Source organism: Phyllostomus hastatus, unplaced genomic scaffold (genome assembly GCF_019186645.2).
Source record: "Phyllostomus hastatus isolate PE091 unplaced genomic scaffold, TTU_PhHast_1.1 phas_scaffold_255, whole genome shotgun sequence".
Lineage (NCBI taxonomy): Eukaryota > Metazoa > Chordata > Mammalia > Chiroptera > Phyllostomidae > Phyllostomus > Phyllostomus hastatus.
The window spans coordinates 539,542-544,401 of record NW_025334019.1 but is presented as its reverse complement, the minus strand read 5'-3'; positions in this window follow the sequence as shown (position 1 = coordinate 544,401).

Here is a 4,860-nt window from a genome sequence, read left to right as displayed (position 1 = left end):
TAACAGAAATTGAAGAAGACAAAATGAAATGGAAAGATGTTCTTTGTTTATGGATTGGAAGAATCAGCAGAATTAAAATGGCCATTTTACCCAAAGCAATATACAGACTTGATGCAATCCCTATCAAATCCCAATGTCATTAAAAAAATAGAACAAAAAGTCATCAGATTTGTATGGAACCACAAAAGATCCTGAATAACCAAAGCAAATATGAGGAAAAAAAGAATGAAGCTGGAGGTATCACATTGCCTGATTTCAAATTATACTACAGAGCTGTGATAACCAAAACAGAGTAGTATTGGCAGAAGAACAGACACACAAACCAATGGAACAGAATTGAAAACCCAGAAATAAAAGTACATTTTTAGCCCAGGCTGGTGTGGCTTAGCTGGTTGGAGCATCATCCCATGCACCAAAAGGTTAGGGGTTTGATTCCTGGTCAGGTCACATGCCTAGGTTGCAGCTTCAGTCCCTTGTTGGGACCCACATGGTAGGCAACCAATTGATGTTTCTCTCGCTCTCACACTGATGTCTGTCTGTCTGTCTGTCTTTCTGTTTCTAAAGTCAATAAACATATTTTATCATAAATAAATAAATAAATGCACATATATACAGGCAAATAATTTTTGACAAAGGAGACAAAATCATGCAATGGAGAAAAGAAAGCTTCTGCAATAAATGGTACTGGGAAAATTGGAAAGCCACATGTAAAAGAATGAAAGTATATTACAGTTTGTCCCCAACACAAAAATTAATTCAAAATGCATGAAGACCTAAGTATAAGATCTGAAACAGTAAGTTACATAGAAGAAAACATATGGACCTTAACTTATGGACCTTGGCCTTAGAGAACATTCTATGAATGTTCTTGCTTTGACCCCAAAGGTAAGTGAAGTAAAGGCAAAAACAAATGAATGGGACTATGTCAAACTAAAAAGCTTGTGTACGGCAAAAGAAACTGACAAAAACCAAACCAACAAGAAAGCCACCAACTAAATGGGAGATGATATTTGCATACAACAGTCCCAGTGAGGGGTTAATATCCAAAATATGTAAAGAACTCATACAGCTCAACACTAAATAATCCAATTAAAAGATGATTAGAGGACCTGAACAGATGCTTCTCCCAAGGAGACATACAAATGGCCAACAGATATATGAGAAAATGCTCCACTTTACTAGCTGTTGGGGAAGTGCAAATCAAAACTACAATGAGATATCATCTCACACCTGTTAGAATGGCTATTATCAACAAGACAATTAAAAACAAGTGTTGCAGAGGTGGTGGAGAAAAAGGAACCCTTATTCAATGCTAGTGGGACTATAAATTGGTACAGCCACTATGGAAAACAGTATGGAGGTTCCTCAGAAAATTAAGAATTGAGTTACCATTTGACCAGGCTACCCGTCTTCTGAGTATCAGCTCAAAAAATGCAAAAAACCCACTTGTTTGCAAACATATATGCACCCCTATGTTCATTGTAGCATTATTCATGGTGGCCAAGACATGGAGACAATCAAATTGTCCTTGATAGAGGATTGGATAAAGATGTGGCACATATATACAATGGAATAATACTCTGCCACCAGAAGAGATGAAATACTGCCATTTGTGACAATTTGGATGGACCTTGAGAATATTATGCTAAACAAAATAAGTCAGACAGAAAAAGCCAAGAACCTTATGATTTCACTCATATGTGGGATATAAAAATGAAACTGATAGACACAACAATATGGTGGTTACCAGAGGGAAGGGGGTGGGGGGTGGTAAAGGGTGAAGAGGGACAAATATACGGTGTCAGATGATGATTTGACTTTGGATTGGTGGGCACACAATGCAATATACAGATCATGTATCATAGAATTGTACAAGTGAAACCTATATGATTTTATTAACCAACTTTACCCCAATAAATTAAAAAACTTAAGCTTACTATTTAACTAAAATTATATTAGTCTTTGTCCCTTCTTCCCCATGGGGGTATAAAACACCTCCATAGTAATTTTTAAGATCCAAGTGCAAGTCATAATAGTTATTTTTGTTAAACTTCATTTTACTCAGTTGGCACCTTATCTCTAGACTGTCAAGAACATTAAGTTTTCTGATTCTATTTAATGTAGTCATTATACCTTCAAATATATGTTATTCACATGCTCAGTGAACATGTCCTCTACATTTTTATTGATAATTTGGACAAAGATAACCTAGAAGACCAAGGACATTGTCCTGCAGCTTATCACCAGAAACATCTCAGCAGGTCAACACATTAATCATTAGCCTTTAGACATGAGCCATTTTGAACAGATTCTAATTTACCCAGTTGTCCATGAGTACTTTTCATATTGCCTCAACTTGTGATAACCATTGTCTTCTATCCATTGATATAAGATACAAGATAACCATGTCTGTATTCATTGCCTTGCCTCAACAGTGGATAAAGACAGAGAAGCAGTAGGCTTGGTTACTCATACCAAGGAGTGTACACACTATCTACAGTCAATGAGGATCTATTTTAAGAGTTTTAAACAGGATGGGAGATGGTCAGAGTCTTATGTTAATGGGTCTGTGCAACCTCCTTATATTTGTCATGCATTAAATGTCCTTTTATCTTTTGAATACATTTTAAAATCCATATATATACATGTATATCAAATCATCATATTGTACATTTTTTAGAATTTTATTTTTCAGTTACAGTTTACATTCAGTATTATTTTATATTAGTTTCAGTTGTACAGCATATAATGGTAGGTAATCATATACTTTACAAAATGGTCCCCCCAATATATCCAGTACCTGTCTGCCACCATACATAGTTATTACAATATTGTTGACTATATCCCCTATGATGTACTTTGCATCCCTGTGACTGTTTTGTAACTCCCAATGCATACTTCTTAATCCCCTCAACTTTTTCACCTAGTCCCTAAATCCCCCCTTTCTGGCAGCTATCAGCTTGTTCTCTATATCTATGGGTCCATTTGTACTTTGTTTGTTCATTTATTTTGTTGTTTAAATTCCATGTATAAGTGAAATCATATGATACTTGTCTTATTCTGACTATTTCACTTAGCATAATACCCCTTAGGTCCATCCATGTTGTCACAGGTAGTAAGGTTTCATTGTTTTTAAAAGCCAAGTAACATTCCATTGCATATGTGTACCACAGCTTTTTTATCCACTCATCAATTGATGGACACTTGGGTTGTTTCCATAGCTTGGTGATTGTAAATAATGCTGTGGTGAACATAGGGGTGCATGTATTCTTTCAAATTAGTGTTTCAGGGTTTTATGGGTATACAGAGGTTGGCAAAAGTAGGTTTATAGTTGTGAGTACATGAAACAGAGTTTATTCTTGTATTGTATTATTTATTTATTATTATATTATTTGTAGTATTTGTTATTTTGCTCACTCACAACTGTAAACCTACATTTGTCCACACCTGTATACCCAGATGTAGAATTGCTGGGTTATAAGCAGTTCCATTTTAATTTATTGAGGAATCTCCATATTGGCATTGCACATCTTAAACATATACAGTTTTATTTGTCAATTATGCCTCAGTCAAGCTTCATGCACCCCCTTCACCTGGTGTGCCTACCTTGCCCTCACTCCTTTCACCAGGACAATTCCGATACATCCTTCACATTTAACTTTAAATGTTCATATGAACTCACATACTTTTACTAAAATATTTTATCAAAGATACATACACACGATTATATATTTAACATGTTCCTTGTCTACCTATAGCCTTCCCTTCCCTTTCCAATGAGAATTATTGGTCTTTATATGTAGAAGTTCTATTTCTCATTGACTCTCTGCTTTTCAAGAACTATTCTTTAGGTCTTCTCACTTCACTCATTATCAGTAGCAACTACTTCAGAGATCTATTTCTCTCTCTCTTTTTTTTTGTATTTGGCACTCAACATTCCTTTCAGTTGACATTCATCAAATGTAATGGTTACTCTAAAGGAGCTCCTTGTCCTCTTGGTACTATTGTGTTAGGAGAGAAATTAAATACTAATTAAGATTTCACTTTTTAATTTTCTTAATGATAGTCATTCTAACAGATGTAAGGTCATCATTAATAAATCAAACAATTGCTGGCGAGGATGTGGGGAAAGGGGCACCCTAGTGCACTTTTGGTGGGAATGCAGACTGGTGCAGCCACTGTGGAAAGTAGTATGGAATTTCCTCAGAAAACTAAAAATGGAACTGCCTTTTTACTCAGCCATTCCACTGCTGGGAATATATCCTAAGAATCCTGCATCACCAATTCAGAAGCACTATGCACCCCTAGTTTATAGCAGTGGTATTTAAAATAGCCAAGTGCTGCAAACAACCTAAGTGCCTATCAGTAAATGAGTGGATCAAACAGCTGTGGTACATTTACACCCTGGAATACTATGCAGCAGAAAGAAAGAAGGAACTATTACCCTTTGCAACAACATGGATGGAACTGGAGAGTATTATTCTGAGTGAAATAAGCTAGTTGGTAAAAGACAAATACCATATTACCTCACTTATAACTGGAATCTAATAAACAAAATAAACTAATGAGAGAAATAGAACCAGAGTCATGGAAACATGGAACAGACTGACAGCTGTAGGAGGAGGGTGGGAGAGGGGAGAATGGTGGAAGGAAGGGTAAGGCACTAGCAAAGAACAGATATGAATGATCCGTGGACATGGACAATGGAGAAGGGATTGACTGTGGAGAAGGGGGTGGGCTGGGTAAAGTGGGACAAAAGGGAAAGAATTGGGACAGTTGTAATAGAATAAGCAACAAAAAAAGATCTTTTCACTTTTTGACTTTTTGTTTTCATTTCCATTCGAATTCATAGGTTCCAGT